We start from the raw sequence: 21,614 nt of genomic DNA on the forward strand, positions 1-21,614 counted from the left end.
ATTTACTCCAACAAATATGCCCACATAGTTGTTACTTAACTGCAGGTGCATTCGGTCACTGACATATGGGCCCAACAGGGGTCTGGCCCACATGTCAGTGATGCAACTGGATCGGCAGTTAAGTCAGTGTAGCTCAGTCCATATCTTACATAGGTGTGCCATTGCTCGCTATAAATACTGCGCCTCCCACGACATCGCTATCTCCTCCCCCTCACGTTCACGTTCATCGCTATCTCCTCCCCCTCACGTTCACGTTCATCGCTATCTCCTCCCCCTCCCTCTCACGTCAACCACCATGGCATCGCCCCTCCCAAGCCCTAGGAGCCCCTCGCTGCACCGCACGGACAGTCACGCGTCGCCATTCCATTCCTCGCCGCCACTAGTCAAGGAGGACGCGTCGCTGTTCCGTTCCTCGCTCCCACTAGTCGACGAGGACGCGTCAGCATTCTGCTCCTCGCCGCGACGCGTCGAGGTGGACGCGTCGGCGTTCCCAATCTCGCTAACATGCACGCCGGAGGACACGCCGACTCCCCGCTACGAGGAGAACGCCGCGCCGCCCGCCGAGCCCCCAGCCTTGAGGAGCTTTGGAAAGAAATGGATGTCGCCTTGTGGGAGGCTTTACCTCCAGCAGAGCGCGCAAAAATAGAGGCGGAGAAGAAGGCCGAGGAAGAGAAGCGCACCGCGGAACAAGCTGCCTGGGAGGCCTATGTCGCGTCCGAGAGAGTCAGGCAATTGGCTCTTTGGCAGAAGGCTCGTGCGAGGGCCGTGAGGGTGGCGGAGGACACCCGTGCCGACGCCCTGAGTGTGGTCGGGCCCAAGCGCCTCATCTACGCTTGGCGGTACGTGGACCGGGTGCATGCTTCCAGCGAGGAGGAGTGCCTGTTGGCGCCGGATCACCACACCGGTGAGATCGCGCTCGCCCGCCGGCAAGCCGCCAATCAGCACCTTGCGAGTTGCGAGGCTAAGAAAGAGGCATTGTGTCGGCGCGCTGGGAAACGGCCGTGCACCAGGGCACTCGTGCCGCGCTGCAAGCGCTCCTGCGAGCGCTGTGGCTTTTAGGAGGAGTATAATTTTTGCTTCGTAAGGCGATCTCATTAGTTTTGGGACGCAAATGATAAATCCTGAACGTTCAGGAATTTTTAGCGTCCTTAATTAAGTATGTAAAAGGGAAAGTTTGGAAACCTTGTGTATTCGTACGCATTTTGCAAGTACGTGCATATAGCACAAACTTTACTATATACTATCGCAAGAAAAGAATTCTATGAGACCAGATCTCACGCGAGACCCATCCTGATGGATGACACGTGGCATTGAAAAATCACAAAGCATCCCCCACTTAAAAGCCACATGTCATCCATCAGGACGGGTCTCACCTGCTAACCGTGTGACCTGGTCTCATATACGAGTAATTTCTTTTCACTATCGCACTACACGTCTCTCTCGATATATGCTTGCAGACTGTGCTACTCCCGCCATCCAGGTCAATAAGTCCTCTTCGGTTGTGCACCATGACCAAGAAGGAGGGAAGACTTATACACCTAGATGGAGGGAGTACTACTATTACTTATGTATGTGCAAATGCATGTTTTAACATTACGATGCGGTTTTTGTAAAAGTAGAAAAACAGCACTAGTCAAGCTTGTGAAACGATTCAATGCAAAACAAGACCAAAAATGCTCATTTGATTGTTTACTTTTAGCTTCCTTCTCTGTGGTTATTTCTCTGTCGTACTTTGTACGAAGTATCTCACTGGTTGGAAAGGCATGCAAATTCCCAAACCGCTTCCTACACGTTGTATCTCACTGGTTGCCGGCGTTGACGTTGTCGCCCATGTCGTCGAGGATGAGGTTGCCGAGGTCGGGGAAGAAGTCGTCGTTCGCAACTAATCATGTGGACTAGCATAGTAGTAGGATACAGAGTAGAAACATGAATTTTACCACGATTTCGAACAGGAAGGACAGAAACACATACGGCGCAATGGGAGCTGCACCGTTGGCGTTAAGGTTGTCACCCATGTCTAAACACCACGTAGACACGGTCTTTGAGCATGGTTCGTAGTCGTTCCACGCTCAGGCATTGAAGTTTGTAACTATTTTAGATTAGAATATACTAATCCTCCGGTGCTAGTAGTAGAGCAGAGTCCTACTCTACTACTCTACTCAAGCAAGTTAGGGCATAGCATTGTAGGGAGTACCAGTACTGTGATCACTCAAGCAAGTTGTCTGGCATCGACATGACCCTACGCTGCTAGTATGTGTCTCGTAAGTCAAGCGGCGTGCTGTAGTCATCATCACCTCTCCACTTCCCACAACACATATTCGCTTCTCCATCTTTGTCCGCAAATAATCTCGTCCAATCTTCCATCCCCCCCAAAGGCGCCTCCCCCCCTCGTCCGAAACCCAAGCACTAACAATGGTAGAACCGAGTAGCGTTCGCCGAAAGAGTGGCTGGAATTCGCTCCCCACAGAGGTAATCAAGCTCATTGTTTCGCGTGTGGACAATCTCAGTACCATGCCGCTCATCGCGTGCTCGTCGGGGTTGTACCGTTTACTCAAAGCGCTCAGGCCAGAGCTTTTTAAGCCAACTCCTTGCTTGCTGATTGAGGGAGTCCTGGATTAGGGGGTGTCCGGATGGCCGGACTATACCTTCAGCCAGACTCCTGGACTATGAAGATACAAGATTGAAGACTTCGTCCCGTGTCCGGAAGGGACTTTCCTTGGCGTGGAAGGCAAGCTTGGCGATACAGATATGTAGATCTCCTACCATTGTAACCGACTTTGTGTAACCCTAACCCTCTCCAGTGTCTATATAAACCGGATGGTTTTAGTCCATAGGACAAGATACACAACAACAATCATACCATAGGCTAGCTTCTAGGGTTTAGCCTCTCCGATCTCGTGGTAGATCTACTCTTGTACTACCCATATCATCAATATTAATCAAGCAGGATGTAGGGTTTTACCTCCATCGAGAGGGCCCGAACCTGGGTAAAACATCGTGTCCCTTGCCTCCTATTACCATCCGGCCTAGACGCACAGTTCGGGACCCCCTACCCGAGATCCGCCAGTTTTGACACCGACATTGGTGCTTTCATTGAGAGTTCCTCTGTGTCGTCGCCGTCAGGCTCGATGGCTCCTACGATCATCAATAGCGATGCAGTCCAGGGTGAGACCTTCCTCCCCGGACAGATCTTTGTCTTCGATGGCTTCGCACTGCGGGCTAATTCATTTGGCCATCTGTAGCAGATCGAAAGCTACGCCCCTGGCCGTCAGGTCAGATTTGGAAGTTTAAACTACACTGCTGACATCCGCGGGGACTTGATCTTCAACGGATTCGAGCCACTGCCGAGTGCGCCGCACTGTCCCGACGAGCATGATCTAGCTCTGCCGCCGAATAGTGCCCTGGAGGCCGCACCCGCATCGGCTTCGACCCTTAATTCAGATCCAACCGCGCCGATCGAGGATGGGTGGTTGGACGCCGCCTCGGGGGCTGCGATCCCAACGACGATTGAGCCGAACACCAGCCCCGCACTCCGCGAGACTCATGACTCCAAGAAGCCGGACTCCTCTCCAGACTCCGAACCCTCCGCGCCCCTGCCGATCGAATCCGATTGGGCGCCGACCATAGAGTATACTACCGCGGACATCTTTCAGCACTCGCCTTTCGGTGATATTTGAAGACACTAGAGTCTCTCTCTTTATCAGGAAAGCCCCGGCCGGACTATGGTCAGCAAGGTTGGGGTACGGACGATGAAGAAATTCAAAGCTCACCCACCACCCACTTTGTAGCCACTGTGGACGATTTAACCAACATGCTCGACTTCGACTCCGAAGACATCAATGGTATGGACGCCGATGAAGGAGACGATGAAGAACCAGCGCCTATCAGGCCCTAGAAAGCCACCTCGTCATATGACATATACATGGTGGACACCCCAAAAGAAGGATATGGCGATGGAACAGCGGAGGATGACCCCTCCAAGAAACAGCCTAAGCGCCAGCGCCAGTGGCGCCGCTCAAAATCCCGCCAAAACAAAGACGGTGATTCCAGCACGGGAGATAATAATACTCCGGAAAGTGCCGAAGAAAACCCCCTCCAGCAAGATTTAGCATAGGAGGATGGAGAAACCAGCCCTCATGAGAGAGCGGCAGACAGAGAGGTCGAGGACGATAATTATATGCCTCCCTCCGAAGACGAGGCAAGCAAGAGCGTTTTCAACGCAGGCTTATGGCCACGGCAAGAAGCCTCAAGAAAAAATAGCAACAGCTTAGAGCTGATCAAGATTTGCTAGTCGACAGATGGACTGAAGTCCTTGCGGCCGAAGAGCATAAACTCGAACGCCCCTCCAAGAGCTACCCAAAGCGTAGGTTGCTACCATGATTAGAGGAGGAAGCACTTAAACCTACATCACCCGCACTCGATACGGCCGATCGGCCACCTCGTGGCCGCGATAGAGAGGCCTCTCGGCCCTCCACTGAAGCCGCACCCCGTACCAAGGCACGGGAAAATGCACCGGACTTGCGAGATATGTTGGAGGACAAGGCAAGGCAAACAAGATCGATCTACGGATCGCGTGGGCGCTCCACGACTCGAGACGGTAACCGTCACGCCGGCTACAAATTCGGCAGGGCCGAACACAGTAGACAAAGCTCATTGGAGCTACGTCGTGACATAGCCCAGTACAGAGGCGCCGCACACCCACTATGCTTCACAGACGAAGTAATGGATCATCAAATCCCCGAGGGTTTCAAACTCGTAAACATCAAATCATATGATGGCACAACAGATCCTGTGATATGGATTGAGGATTATCTCCTTCATATCCACATGGCCCGCGGCGATGATTTCCATGCCATCAAATACCTCCAACTCAAGCTTAAAGGACCAGCTCGGCATTGGCTTAACAGCTTGCCAACATGATCAATCAGTTGTTGGGAGGACCTGGAAGCCGCATTCCTCGACAATTTCTAGGGCACTTATGTGCGACCCCCAGACGCCGATGACCTAAGTCACGTAATTCAGCAGCCAGATGAATCGGCCAGGCAATTCTGGACACGGTTCATAACAAAGAAAAATCAAATAGTCGACTGTCCGGACACCAAGGCCCTAGCAGCCTTCAAGCACAATATCCGTGACGAGTGGCTTGCCCGGCACCTTGGACAGGAAAAGCCGAAGTCTATGGCAGCACTCACGACACTCATGACCCGCTTTTGTGCGGGAGAAGACAGCTGGCTTGCTCGTAGCAACAATATGACCAAGAACCCTGGTAATTCGGATACCAGGGACAGTAGTGGTAGGTCGCATCGCCACAAGCAGAAGCGCCGCATTAACGGCGACAATGCTGAGGATACGACAGTTAATGCCGGATTCAGAGGCTCTAAATCCGGTCGGCAGAAAAAGCCATTCAAAAGGAATCCCAGGGGCCCGTCCAGTTTGGACCGAATACTCGACCGCTTGTGCCAGATACATGGCACCCCCGAAAAGCCGGCCAATCACACCAACAGGGATTGTTGGGTGTTCAAGCAGGCAGGCAAGTTAAATGCCGAAAATGAAGACAAGGGGCTGCATAGCGAAGAACAGGAGCCCCGGCCGCCGAACAATAGTGGACAGAAGGGTTTTCCCCCACAAGTGCGGACGGTGAACATGATATACGCAACCCACGTCCCCAAAAGGGAGCGGAAGCGCACGTTAAGGGACGTATACGCGGTAGAGCCAGTCGCCCCAAAGTTCAACCCATGATCCTCCTGCCCGATCACCTTTGATCGAAGGGACCATCCCACTAGCATCCGTCATGGCGGATTCGCCGCATTGGTTCTAGACCCAATTATTGACGGATTTCATCTCACTAGAGTCCTTATGGACGGCGGCAGCAGCCTGAACCTACTTTACCAGGATACAGTGCGGAAAATGGGCATAGATCCCTCAAGGATTAAGCCCACCAAAACGACCTTTAAAGGCGTAATACCAGGTGTAGAGGCGAACTGTACAGGCTCAGTCACACTTGAAGTGGTCTTCGGATCTCCGGATAATTTCCGAAGCGAGGAGTTAATCTTCGACATAGTCCCATTCCACAGTGGCTATGACGCACTGCTCGGGCGAACCGCATTCGCCAAGTTCAATGCGGTACCGCACTACGCATACCTTAAGCTCAAAATGCCAGGCCCTCGAGGAGTAATTACGGTCAATGGAAACACTGAACGCTCCCTCCGAACGGAGGAGCACACGGCGGCCCTTGCAGCAGAAGTACAAAGCAGCCTCTCCAGGCAGTTCTCCAGTCCGGCCATTAAACGACCGGACACCGTCAAGCGCGCCCGGAGTAACCTACAACAAGACCGCCTGGCATGATCCGAGCAGGCGTAGCAATGCAGCCCCAACCCCAGCCCTCGCAAAAAGGCGACGCCAGTGCTTCGCATACATAACTATGCTCTAGAAATACCATGGGTACAGGGGGAGGGGCACCATCACGGCACGCCCGAAACACGTCTTAAACCGAACCAGGGGCGGCCGATTTTTTAATTTTCTCTTACTTTCAGGACTCCATTCTTCGGAAGGCCTGTTCGGCAGTTCAATTACCGCACAAACGATGCAAGAACCAGGGAAGCAGACAAGCCACGCCGCATTACGGAACTCCTAGGTGGTCTCTATCACGAGCAGTATACCTGTTTCGCATACTATTCCGCAGCTTGCCCCTGGAACAGACATGTTAAATAGTCCAACCTTTTGCTTATCGCATTATTTGTATCTTTCTTCTTTGATCGTAGCCCTCTTTAATAAACAATGCATAGCTTTTGTCTATTTTTGCATTACTTTTTTTATATGTTCCTTAACGACATGTTGCACCCGTACACTTTGGTACAGCCGAAATACGCCAGGGGCTTTAGTACCCCTCAATATGGTGTGAGAAGTCCGAACACTTTAACAAGTGTGGCACCCCGAACTTATAGCATTATATGCATCGGCTCCGAATCATGTCTTGGGTCAATAGTTGGGTTTACCCGGCTCCTATGTTTTGGTGCCTTACGTTCCGCTATATCGAGTAAGGTAGCACTAGGAGAACCACTGCGATTGTGCCCCAGTTGAGCTGGGTCGAGCACCTCAGTGGAGAAAGTTAAAACTGACTGTCATGATGAAGCGAGAGCTGGTCGCTGTTCAAGAGGTTTTTCGACTCCCTAAAGACTTATGCCGCTTAGAGCAAGGAGTCGACTCTGTCCGGCCAAGGCGTGGATAGTGCCCCGAACTCGATCTTCCGAATACCAGGGGCTTCGCCGAAATTTAAAATTATAGAATTCTATGGCTAAGTGAGAGTGTTCACGCATTATAGTCCGATTGCCTTGTTCGTTGGGCTGAGCGCCTCCCTCGAAGGACCCAAACATGGGAAAAAGAGCGCTCAGGTTTATCCCCGAACACCCCAGCACTAGCGGCACGGGGGCAGAAGCCGACGACTCGCCATCTCTCAGAATTGATAAAAAGCCGCACAGAAGGTAATATTTTAAATTCCAACAGCATTGCTTAGCGCATATGAACAAGTTTTCAGTGCACAGGACAAAACGAGCAAGTTTTACTCAAAAATTACATCCCTAGAACATTCATCCGCCACAAGGCAGGCACCCTTCAGAACATCCTTATAATAATTCTCGGGCTTGCGATGCTCTTTCCCTGGTGGTGTCCCGTCCTTCACAAGCTTCTCAGCATCCACCTTGCCCCAGTGCACCTTAGCACGGGCAAGGGCCCTACGGGCACCTTCAATGTAGATGGAGCGCTTGATGACTTCGAGCCTTGGACAGGCCTCCACGAGCCTCCGCACCAGCCCGAAATAGCTCCCAAGCAGAGCCTCTCTAGGCTACAGCCGAACTATGAGGCCCTTCATGGCCTGTTCAGCCGCCTTGTGGAGCTCGACCAGTTGCTTCAGCTGGTCGCTCAGGGGCATGGGGTGTCCGGCCTCAGCATACTGAGACCAGAACACCTTCTCTGTCGAGCTGCCATCGTCGGCTCGATAGAATGCGGCGGCATCGGACACACTCCGGGGAAGATCTGCGAACGCTCCTGGAGAGCTCCGGATTCGGGTAAGTAACAAGTAACTCATGTTTATGTGTTTGCTTTGCATAAAGAATGCCTTACTCGCCGCTATCTTCTTCACCTCATCCAACTCCTGGAGGGTCTTCTGGGATTCGGCCTTGGCAGACTTGGCATTTTCAATAGCCGCCGCGAGCTCGGACGCTCGCGTCTTTGAGTCAAGCTCCAAACTCTCATGTTTTTTCATGAGAACCTGGAGCTCTTGCTGCACCTTGCCAACCTGGGCCTCGTACTTCTCCCGCTCGGTGCGCTCCGTGGCCGCCCTCTTCTCGGCCTCGACCAGCGCTTGCTTAAGGGTCGCCACCTCAAACGTGGCCCCTACAACAGCCACGATAATCCTGTCATTTTTTGCAATTGCACCTTTTTATATATATTTAAACAAGGTATTTCTTACCTTCATTGTCCTTGAGCTGCTTCTTGGCACGCCCGAGCTCTTGCTCAGACCGCTCGAGGTTCTGCTTTAGCGTGTCCACTTCCGCAGTCAGTGCGGCAGACGCAAGCAGAGAAGCCTGCATACACATATTGACCCCTTTTTGTTAGACTCCTTCGAATTTTATTTGATCCTCTATTCGGCTTTTCTTCTCGAACGCCAAACAGAGCATGAGGGGCTACTGTCTATGCGGTAATATTATTTACACATTCTTTACTTACCTCAAAGCCTGTTAAAAGGCTAGTACAAGCTTCAGTCAGTCCGCTCTTGGCGGACTGAACCTTCTGGACCACCGCACTCATTATGGTGCGGTGCTCCTCGTCGATGGAGGCGCCTTGGAGCGCCTCCAACAGATTGTCCGGCGCCTCCGGTTGGACGGAGGTCACCGGCACGGTGGGCTTGCTCCTCTTGGAAGGAGATCCCCCGCCGGACTCTGGAACCTTTGAAGGTTCCAGAGCGGTGTACGGCCTAGGGCCGGACTTGGAGCCCTGGGGGTTTCATCCCCTTTACTCCTGGAGTCCGGGAGGTTGCCTTGCGGCGCCTCCAGGACCACCTCCTCCCGGCTTGGAACCTGTTGGGACAACACTTCGGTGTCGTCCGTAGGGCGGGGGGAGGAAGCCGTCGGAAGCGAGTTCACATCTGACAAGTCCAGTGAGCCGCTCGACGACGCGTCGAGACGGTCTTTGGGTGGGCTGCATAATCGTATTCGACATAAGGGAAAGCTGTGCAATAAAGGAATACTATGAATTACTCTGGTATCCGGATACTTACGATTTCGCCAGGGGCTTGGCCCTGAGCGGCCACTCTTGTCCGCCGTCGTCGGCGTCGATGGAGTAGTCCGGGGGAAGGGCTCTCCCCTTCTTGGACCCTCCGGCCTCCCCAGAGAGGGCGGCCTTCCTTTTCTTCTCTCCTCCCGCTGGAGGGGGAGAGGTCTCTTCTTCTTCCTCCTCGTCTTCACGGGAGGAATGCGCCTCAGAACCGTCGGATGATGGATCCGACACCTCCTGGCGCCGGGCACTCTTTCGAGTCCCCGTGGCCTTCTTCATGGCCTTCTTCTCCGGCACCACATAGGGTGTCGGAACCAGCAGCTTCGCCAAGCAGGCATCGGCTGGGTCTTCGGGCAAGGGAGCCGGACAGTCGATCTGTCCGAACTTCGCCTTCCAACTCTGTCAAAGGTAAGGGAGCTTAGATCCCACATTGAGTTAAACTATGGAAAACTAATACCCTGTAAAAGGTACAAACAACTTACCGCGCTAGCGTGACGCTGCGCGCTAAATCCGCGTTCCTCGGTGGTGAATGCGGGAGCCTCGGCGCCCTTGAAAAGCACCTTCCAGGCATCTTCGTACGTCGTGTCGAAGAGCCACTCTGAGTTCGGTGCTGCGCCGGGTTGAACTCCCATAGATTGAAGGCCTGTTGTTGACACGGGAGGATCAGGCGGATGAGCATAACCTGGACTACATTGACAAGCTTGAGCTGCTTGTCCACCAGGGTTTGGATGCATGTTTGCAGCCCAGTCACCTCTCCTTTGTTGCCCCACGACAGGCCCGTCTCTTTCCAGGACGTGAGCCGCGTTGGGGGTCTGGACCGGAACTCGGGGGCTGCGACCCACTCAGGGTCGCACGGCTCGTTGATGTAAAACCACCCCGATTGCCACCCCTTCAGGGTCTCCACAAAGGAGCCCTCGAGCCATAAGACGTTGGGCATCTTGCCCACCGTGGCGCTTCCGCACTCCGCCTGGTTTCCGCGCACCACCTTCGGCTTGACGTTGAAAGTCTTGAGCCAAAGGCTGAAATGGGGGTGGATGCAGAGGAAAGCCTCGCACACGATGATAAACGTCGAGATGTTGAGGATGAAGTTTGGGGCCAGATCATGGAAATCCAGGCCGTAGTAGAACATGAGTCCCCGGACGAATGGGTGGATCAGAAAGCCCAGTCCGCGGAGGAAGTGGGGAAGGAACACTACCCTCTCATGGGGCCTTGGGGTGGGGAGGAGCTGCCCCTTTTTGGGAAGCCGGTACGCGATGTCGTTAGACAGGTATGCGGCCTTCCTCAATTTTTTGATGTGTCCCTCCGTGATGGAGGAGACCATCCACTTGCCTCCTACTCCGGACATGGATGGAGAAGGTTGAGGTGGGGAGTGCGGACTTGGGCGCTGGAGCTCGAGTGCGCGAGAATTGGCGTAGGTGAAAAGGTGGATCTTTATCCCCTTATATGGTGGACGCAACTACGTGTCCCCACCAGCCTGGTAAAACTCGCTTATCTCCAAGCGCCGTAATCAATGGCGCGGTTGGGTTACCCACGCCCGTATTGATGAGAATCCCGGAATAAGGGGACATGATCTCTGCTTTAACAAGACGTGCCAAAGGAAACCGCCTCGCATGACGCGCTGAGGTGGGATAATGAAACGACTCGGATAAAGGCTTGGCCGTGGTGTGTCACACTACGGAATACGTCAGCAGATTAGATTTGTGTAAATATTATTCTCTCTATGGCAATATGTGGAAAACTTATTTTGCAGAGCCAGACACTATCTTTGTGTTCAAAATCTTCTATGAAGTACTTTGAGGAGGAACCCGCCTTGCAATGCCAAAAACAATCTGCACGTCGGACTCGTCGTCATTGAAGCCTGGTTCAGGGGCTACTGAGGGAGGCCTGGATTAGGGGGTGTCCGGATGGCCGGACTATACCTTCAGCCGGACTCCTGTACTATGAAGATACAAGATTGAAGACTTCGTCCCGTGTCCGGAAGGGACTTTCCTTGGCGTGGAAGGCAAGCTTGGCGATACGGATATGTAGATCTCCTACCATTGTAACCGACTTTGTGTAACCCTAACCCTCTCCGGTGTCTGTATAAACCGGAGGGTTTTAGTCCATAGGACAAGATACACAACAACAATCATACCATAGGCTAGCTGCTAGGGTTTAGCCTCTCCGATCTCGTGGTAGATCTACTCTTGTACTACCCATATCATCAATATTAATCAAGCAGGACGTAGGGTTTTACCTCCATCGAGAGGGCCCGAACCTGGGTAAAACTTCGTGTCCCTTGCCTCCTGTTACCATCCGGCCTAGACGCACAGTTTGGGACCCCCTACCCGAGATCCGCCGGTTTTGACACCGACACTGATGCCGCCTGATCTTCAGAAATGGCGTGTCACGCAGCATAACGATTGTAGGGTGGCGAGCATCAACCCCCTTGACTAACGGTATGTACGGGGTCGGCATGAAAACATCTTGGATGGTGCTCGTCGACGGTCGCGGCAGCTGGATGCTCGTGGAGGTCTAGACCCGGCGATTGATCCCCCTTCCTTCGATTAACACTGCACTGCTTTGGCACCGCGGCCCAGAATACTCGGAATCTTACAGTAGCCAACATGATACCAAGTTTGATTTTCTCAAGGTTGTAATATGCCAAGTGCCCACAAGATCTGCGAATTATAAAGACTTCAGGCTAATTGCGTTCTTCAACTGTGGTCTCACCTATCTGATAGGTCACTGCGGTAAGTGGATAAATCTGCATGTCCATCGCAAGATCATACATCCTCCATGGTTCTCTGATGCCATTGAACACAAGGGCTTCATTTATGCTGTTGACTCCTTCTATGGCTGGACATATTGCTGGCCTACTCCAGTCATCTCTACAAACGGCTGTTACAGCATTACTTTCCTATGATATCATGATGGCTTGCTTATATTACTGTCAATATTTGCTAAAAAAATATTCATGCTCATAACATGTTGTTCTTAAGATTGACTAAACCAAGAGCCCTTTTTTATTTGACTCCAACTTGATATGATGTTGTAGGCCGCCTGGTGTCCCTACCCTTCCTAATCCCAGAACCTTTCAAAGAAAAGCGGCATCGCAGTTGCAGGTGGTTCCTGGCTCGATCAGACGACGACGAAAGATTGATGATCGTTCGCACATACCGGACGTGTTGTTTCGCGGAATACAATCACAGTCACTGCAAGGTCTTTGAGCAGGATCCCAGCTTCTGTGGGCCTTCAGGAATTTTTGACTGGAGGCTGGTAAGTAGCCTTGGTACACGCTCTCTGTTTGTCGGACTGAATTATCTGATTAACCAGGAGATAACCGACGGCAAGGATCATGATGGCGGCGCGGTTTCGTTCATCAGGCAAAACTGTGTGTAGACAGCGTACCATGCGTCTCTGCATGCACCATACCCTGATATGTGCCGCCACGCTCTGCAGCCCAAAGTATGAGAGAGGGTCGCAAGTATCAGACTTCGACCTCCTGGCTGGAGTTTCCCCCGTCAGGCACCCATCTGGTTCAAGCCGTCAGCCAATCTCCACAGCTTAATAAATAGTAACGTCTAACTGAGCCAGTTAGTTAGATGTGTACCCTTGGTGTAGTAGGATCTTTATTTAGTTTGATGCATACACTTGTTCTTTTTTGGTAGCCCTTTTGTAATGATGGTTGATGTTGTGACATGTAGACTGACGCCTATTTTTTGCCAGGATGGCTCCTTCCACCTCTCCTCCCACCTCCACCCGCTGGTATGGCGATCTCTAGATTTGATCCATGGAGGGGCTTCTACATTGGGATTTCTCCCCCGGGCAAGCGGTGGAGGCGCAGGTGCATGCAAGGTTTGGCTCCACAGTGCATTTTCCCCCTCTGCTTCGACCAAGGAATTCTTTCTGGTGTGGCCTTCTCTTCTGCCTCGTTTTCTTTCACTGAAGAATCGGTGGGACTTGCTCTACAATGTTGTATTGGTGGATCGTCCATTGGTTTTCATGTTAAACATTTGGTTGGCAGACACTTTCGGTTTTCTTTGGCTTCCAACAAAGTGGGGAATTTCATATATGGGCTTAAGGACCGAATTTGGCCAGATTTTATTTGTCATTTCACACTTTATCGTCACAACTCTTGGAACTTTTCTTTGGAGAATTCTACGTGGCATTCCGATCAGGAGCTCAAGGAGATATCTGCATGCTCCCCTATGGCCATCAAGGCTAATCTTGCTTTTTTGCAAGCTAATCTCTCTAAGGTTGATCGTACTTCAACAGAGTTAGACAAATTTGGTTTTACTCATTTTCCTGAGATCAACAAGTCTACTCATGGTGATGTTCTTGCGGATTCTATGATCATGTCTCATAATTCAGACATTTCTCAGTCACAGCCCAATATTATTTTTGGTAAATTTCAATCACGAGCTGTCAGTGATCCGGCCTTAGTCAGTGGCATTCGTTTTGGTAAATTTGAATCAGTCATTACTACTGACAAGCCGTGCAAGGAAACAACATTTATTGGCAATAAATACCGAAATGAATGCTTGAATTCTATCCCATCTTTTATTCTGCTGCATATCCTGGACTTTCGATAGGCTGGCTATAATGATTTGGATATTGCCAAAACGTGGGATCTTGGCTCAGTCCCGCCCTCAAATTTTATCTACAAGAAATTGAATATTTGCTCAAAGTGCCATTCTATGGGCCATCTGGAGTGGGATTGTCCCGAGCCTTCTGACATCTTGGATCAACAACATTCTCAACAGCCCATTGAGAAGCCTGCTAATGAAATTGGGCCCTCAGCTCCTTCTAGACCAACATGTGTAGTTTGCCTTTCGGATGGGCATGTGTCCTCTATGTGTCCCTCAAAGCTTTATTGCACGCATTGCAGCCTGTTGGGCCACCATTTCTCTGAGTGTGGTAATCTTGATTGTGTTTATCTTTGGTGGCGGCCTAGGATGGGCCCTTCTGCTGTCCATTCCTTCCCGGCAAATATTCCAACTAATCCGGCCCAGACTACTTGTATTCCATCTTCTGCATTGGTCATTACTAATGCTGCTCTCCCAGGCCATGTCAAATCGCCGGTCAGTCGGAATCAAATCCCCACTTGCCCTGCCACGCTCAATGACCACTCGGGACTGCATCAAAAACTCGTAAGAAAATCATCACATTCCATTAATTGTGCCGCCTGCGGTCTGGCTGGACACTTGGCAACCTCCTGTTGGAGGAAGAGGGAGGCGGGGGTACTAGTTTGGCAACCCAAATCAACCCAGCCTGCCGCTCCGCATTCCACCTCCCCTGTTTCACCCCCTTCGAGCTCTCCTCCACCTGCAACAATGGCCAACTACCCTGTGAATGTCGTCCCCTACATCCCCACGGGGATGACGATCGAGTTGGGGCCTCAGGACATAGTGGTTCGCGGCGACATGGCGGTGCATCTGGTGCCTCCCCTCAACCATGATTTCCTTGCCATTGCCGAGGTTAACGGACATGTTCCACACCATCAGAAAGCAGCTCTAAGGGAGGTAATCACTGGCCTGCTGCATGAATCACATTTATTCCCTTCTGAAGTAGATGATCACCCCATGGGCATTTCTATCTTTGGGTTTGCCAATCCTCTAGTACGAGATAACATTGTGGGAACAACCTTTGAGATTGATGCTGAGGTTGAAGGAGATATGAACACTATCGTTTCTTTTGTGCCCCATGATGAAGCTCTGAATATGAGGCTCACCACCTATGGCCCCGCAGTTTGGATCTTGTATGTAGGCTTCCCCTATGATTACCAGACTTACCATTACCTGCATAGATCTGTGGACAGCTTCGGTAGTCTGATTCATTGGCATAATCCTAGAGGTGACAGAAAATTTGTTCTGGTCCGTGTTAAAGTCATTAACCTTCGCCTTGTTCCAAAGAGTTTAGTAATCCGTCAGTTGGGAGGCGATAGGCACTGTTGGACTATTTGTGTCACCATGCTGCGCAGCAATGACTGGAACGCGCACCTACCTGAAGTTCCACCTGCAGGACAAGATCCTCCCCCTGATAATGGCATTCCACATCCATTGTACGGTGATGAACTTACTGCTAAGCAATTGTACCAGATGCAGCTCAATAACTGGATTGCTCAGCAGGGGGCTGCCAATAATGTTGTTGCTGCAAATAATGTTGAAGGTCCTCAGAATGTGGAAGTGGAATTCCAACCAAACTGGGGTGAATGGCCTCCCTCGCCTCTGCACACTCCGCCGGCTTTGTATAACTTTCAGGAATGGTTAGCCAATGAAGGATTGCAGGTTAATGATGGTATCCTCCCGTCTAATAACCTCCAGGAGAGCCCTGCTCCAGCATGGAACGACTCCATTTCCATCCAGAGCAGCTCGGCCACTAGTTCTGACTCTGAGACTATGGTGCTTGTCCCAGTCACCATTCTACATGCCTTACAGCGCAGCAGCTCCATGGTCTTCAGTCCTGCTCCCTCTCAGGAGAGGTGGTCAGTAACAGCCCCGCTGAGATTTTCTCTGGCCCTCCAATGGCTCTGCAACACCTTCAGTTAAACATTCAGGATTCAAATGCTGGCATCAATATCAGCTTCACTGCGGATTCTGAAATGCTCAGCTCAATGCATCTGAATGAGCCTCTGTCATATGTGCCTATTACAAATTTCTTGTCTAGCAGGATCATGCCCACACTGGCCACCTTTGGGCCCTGGGCACATGGTTATGGTATTAAGCCTGCAAGTCTGAATATTGAGTTAGTGGTGACCAACACTGAAGATGGACAGTTAGAGGCTTCTGCTACTGTCACCTCCTTTGATGCTGCAGGTACTTATGGCACTTCCACGCACCTTTGGTATCTTGCTGATACTGAAGCTCCAAATGTTCAGGCCAACACTGTCACTATTACTGAGCTCAATGATGATCTGGTGGCACCTTCCGATGATTTAGCGCTGACTGGTTCAGATTTGGTGCCTGGGGCCTCCTCTGCTGCAGTGTCTAAGGGCAAGCGTGGTAAAAACAAAGCCCCAATCTCTGTCATGCAGGTTCGCCGCAGCAACCGCTCGAACAAATACGACGGCTTCAAGGTGCCTCTCATCTCTGATAGCAAGGCCAAGACCTCCAAAGTTAAGCCAAGAGTGATCCCAAATATGGCCTCTGCAGTTGTCATAACTGAATTATCTGACGACCATGATGCTGAAGTGCCCCCACCACTGTCTATCCAGGAGATACAGCAGATTGGATCCACTCGGTGTGCCATTCCCCCTGAAGAACTCACTGAAGAGGTGCTTCTCGCTGATCAGGAGGGTGGCCCATCCAATGCTTAATTTTGTCTTGTTTCTTATCTAGCTTTTAAATGGTACTTCTTTCGAACTGGAATGTGCTTTGTTGGAACGTCAGGGGCCTGAACTCCGACCCTAAGCTTTTTGCCTTATCGAATGTTGTTTCCTCTAGTGGTTGTGCCATGATTTGCTTGCAAGAAAGCAAAAAGCCCTCTTTTGATAATATGTTCCTTAAGTCTTGCTGTCCTAAAAGATTTGATAAATATGCCTATATTCCCTCTCAAGGAGCCTCTGGAGGTATTGCAACCATTTGGAACAGTTCTATTTTCACAGGTACGGTACTTATAGAGGAAGAATTCGCTCTAGTAATTAAATTCAAATCCACACAATCGGCCCAAGAATGGACCCTAGTGAACATTTATGGACCCTATCAAGGCGATCTCATAGTGGATTACACAAATTGGCTTTTGAATTTAAACATTCCTTCTTCTGAAGATTGGCTCCTGATGGGCGATTTTAATTACATACGAAGTCCTTCTAATCGCAATAAACCAGGTGGTAACATTAATGACATGATCACATTCAATGACTTTATACGGTCTCAGGGGCTTATTGAACTACCAATTAAGGGCAGGGCATACACATGGAGTAACATGCAGCAACAACCTTTACTTGAACAATTGAATTGGTTTCTAACTTCCACTAATTGGACTATCACATATCCAAAGACTTTGGTAAAACCCCTCGGGAAGCCAGTCTTTGATCACATTCCCTATGTAGTGACCATTGAAACTACTATTCCAAAAATTAACATATTCAGGTTTGAATCTTTCTGGGTGCAACACTCGGGGTTTATGGAGCTGGTCTCAGACGTTTGGAATAGACCAGTTAACTCTACAAAAGCTGCCACTGTGCTCTGCCGCAAATTTAAAATGCTAAGATATGAACTCAAGCACTGGAGTAAAAGGATATTTAAACTTAGCATTGCAATCGAAAATTCAAATTCCACTCTGGCGGATCTAGATGCTCGAGAAAATAAAAGGGTTTTGACAATTCCAGAACGCAACTTTAGGACAATCCTTAAAAAACACATTCTTCGTCTGTTAAACTATCAGCAGCAATACTGGAAGAAAAGATGCACAATTCGATGGGTTCAGTTTGGTGATGAGGACCCTAAATTTCTCAAAGCCCTTGCTTCTGAAAGGTATAGAAGGAATAATATAACCAATCTTCGCCACGACAATGGCACATCTGTGGAAGACCATGCTGGTAAAGAGGCCCTTATTTACCATACATACAAGAACAGGCTGGGCTCCTCTCGAGGCTACTCTATGAAATTTGATCTCCCTAATATCATCAAATGATCAGATGACTTGGACCTGCTTACTGCTCCTTTCTCCAAACAAGAAATCGATGATGTTGTGAAAGAAATGCCGACTAATAGAGCTCCGGGCCCCGATGGATTCACGGGTCACTTCATTAAATCTTGTTGGCACATAATGAAAGAAGATTTCTACAATCTTTGTAAACAGTTTCATGAAGGGACCATCAACCTGGAAAGTATAAATGAGGGTTTCATCACACTAATTCCAAAAGTCCCCTCGCCTGAGACCCTCAATGACTTTCGGCCTATCACATTACTAAATTGCTGTCTCAAAATAATCACCAAACTTTTGGTCAATCGATTGCAAAAGATCATCCTCAAGCTGGTTCATCGCAACCAATACGGTTTCATCAAGCGAAGAACTATACAAGATTGCCTTGCTTGGGCATTCGAGTACATCCATTAATGCCAAGTGTCCAAGAAGGAAATAATTCTACTCAAACTTGATTTCGCCAAGGCATTCGACACAATTGAACATGGTGCTATGCTTGAGATTATGAGGCATATGGGATTCAATTACAAGTGGCTTTCATGGATCAGTTCTATCTTTTCTTCTGGTAAATCCTCTGCGCTTCTAAATGGTGTTCCAGGCAGACAATTCCACTTCAAAAGTGGTGTTCGGCAAGGAGACCCATTGTCCCCACTCCTTTTTGTTATTGCAGCCGATCTCCTTCAAGATGCAATTAATGACGCCTTCCGACAAGGGAAGATCCGCCTGCCCTTTGAATGACAACGACAGCTTGATTACCCTATTATTCAATATGCGGATGACACAATAATTATCATGCCAGCATGTCCAGCTCAAGCACATACTATGAAAGGGATCCTTAATGATTTCGCCACTTCCATTGGTCTTAAGATAAATTTCCATAAGTCCACACTCATACCGATGAACTGTGACGATACCCTTACAAATGAACTTGCTGACATCTTTGAATGCAAAGTTGTCACAATGCCTTTCACTTACCTAGGTCTTGCCTTAGGGACTGGTAAACCCTCTGTCCAAGATCTAATGCCGATGGTATGCTCTGTGGAAAGAAGATTATCCTCTACTCTATCCATGATGTCGTATGGGGCCAAACTTTCACTGCTAAACACTGTCATCACCTCGCTCATCATCTTTGCTCTATGCACACTCAAATTTCCTCCAAAAATCTTGGAACTACTGGATAAGCTTTGGCAGAGATGTCTTTGGACAAAAAAGACGGAGCGGGGGGAGAAATGCAACTCTTTGGTTGCCTCGGACAGGATTTGTCGCCCAAAAGAAAGTGGAGGCCTCGGGATCATCAATTTAAAACTTCAAAGTGACGCTCTTCTCCTGAAATATTTGCACAAATTCTATAATTAGCATGACCTCCCCTGGGTTGATCTTGTTTGGTCCACATACTACACAGACAAGATTCCGCATGCTTCTGATCCATGTGGCTCTTTTTGGTGGAGGGATGTCCTCCAACTAACTCCAATCTATCGTGGCATCTCCAAAGTTGAGGTTAACCGTGGTGATAAAATACTCATGTGGAAAGATCTCTGGCTTGATCAGCCCCTAGCAGACTCACACCCGCGGGCCTTTTTGTTTGCCAATAATGAGGATGCTCAGTCCAAAATTTTCTGCGCATCTCTTCCTTAGATGAGGCGTTTCAACTACCCCTCTCCATTGAGGCCCATGCAGAAGTTCGTGACATCCAGCATCTTGTGGTCAATATTGTCTTAAATGATGACCTGACCACTAGAGACTTCTGGTCTTATTCCTGGGGCTCTACAGAATATACCGCACGAAGATTTTATAAGTTCTGCTTCAGGGATGTCAAAGCTCACAAGACATACCATTGGCTGTGGAAATCCAAAGTTACAATCAAGATAAAAGTTTTCGGTTGGCTTCTCCTCTCAGATCGTCTCAATACAAGAGAAATGCTCAAGAGAAGACACTATAATGTGGGAGATGACCTAACCTGCCTCCTTTGCGGGCAAATAGAAGAAGATGTCGACCACATGATCCTGAACTGCCCGTTCAGCAAGTACTGTTGGTCAAAACTTGGGATGAACCCCGAACATCATACCACTCGACTGACATGGTTGGAAACAGCAAAACGTAATTGGCACAAACCCATGTTCATGGAGGCCTTTCTACAAGCATCTTGGAGTATATGGAAGGAGAGGAATGACAAGCTTTTCAGAAATATCAGCCCCTCCTACAATTCCTGGCTAACTAGATTCAAAACATATTTTGGCTTACTTCAGTATAGAGTGAAAGATACCATGAAGGATTTCATCTTCCTACTCCTCGACTCTCTACCTTCTGACTAGTTTTGTTTTCTAGCTTTTTCTCCCCCCAATAACCACAAAGTGGTAAGGGGTGCTCTATGTAAATCTCTTGTACAAGGTACTATGTAAATTTTGAAAAGTAATATATCACAGTGGGAGCCTCTCCCACTGTCACAGGTTTCAAAAATGATGGCTGATGTTTGTTTTGGAAGAGAGAGCTGCGTCTTCACTCTTCTGGCCTGCTTACTGCTTATGTTGCACCCCCAGCCCTGGTTGCTGCTGCTGTTTTGAATGTACAATCAGAATTACATTTCATCTGTTGGTTGAATAAATGTGTTGTTAGAACGACAAACACAATGTTTTGGAAGTTGTTGCACGGTTCGATCCTTTAGTGCCATGTACCGTACGTAGCGCATACTATTTATCGTACGGAACACATTTTTTTGAAACTTGGAACACATTTTCCACTTGTTGATAACATGCAGCCCACTGATGAAGGCCCAATAGAGAAGCCCATAATTAACTAGAAGGGAGGCTCTCACATGAATCCGGCCTAGGTACTGATACGTCTCCAATGTATCTATAATTTTTTATTGCTCCATGCTATATTATCTACTGTTTTGGACTATATTGGGCTTTATTTTCCACTTTTATATTATTTTTGGGACTAACCTATTAACTGGAGGCCCCGCCCAGAATTGATGTTTTTTGCCTATTTCATTGTTTCGGATAAACGGAATATCAAACGAAGTCCAAATGGAATAAAATCTTCGGGAACGTGATTTTCTCACCGAACGTGATCCAGGAGACTCGGATCCTACTGCAAGGGATCAAAGAGGAGGTCACGAGGGTGGGGGCGCCCCCCCTAGGGCACGCCCCCTGCCTCGTGGGCCCCTCGGTGCTCCACCGACGTACTCCTTCCTCCTATATATACACACACGTACCCCCAAACAATAAGAACATGAGCCAAAAACCTAATTCCACCGCCGCAACTTTCTGTATCCACGAGATCCCATCTTGGGGCCTGTTCCGGAGCTCCGCCGGAAGAGGGCCGTCATCACGGAGGGCTTCTACATCATCATAGCCCCTCCGATGAAGTGTGAGTAGTTTACCTCAGACCTTCGGGTCCATAGTTAGTAGCTAGATGGCTTCTTCTCTCTCTTTGAATCTCAATACAAAGTTCTCCCCCTCTCTCATGGAGATCTATTCGATGTAATCTTCTTTTTGCGGTGTGTTTGTTGAGACCGATGAATTGTGGGTTTATGATCAAGTCTATCTATGAATAATATTTGAATCTTTTCTGAATTCTTTTATGTATGATTGGTTATCTTTGCAAGTCTCTTCGAATTATCCGTTTGGTTTGGCCAACTAGATTGGTAGTTCTTGCCATGGGAGAAGTGCTTAGCTTTGGGTTCGATCTTGCGGTGTCCTTACCCAGGGACAAAA

This window comes from Triticum dicoccoides, chromosome 5A (assembly GCF_002162155.2).
Source record: "Triticum dicoccoides isolate Atlit2015 ecotype Zavitan chromosome 5A, WEW_v2.0, whole genome shotgun sequence".
NCBI lineage: Eukaryota > Viridiplantae > Streptophyta > Magnoliopsida > Poales > Poaceae > Triticum > Triticum dicoccoides.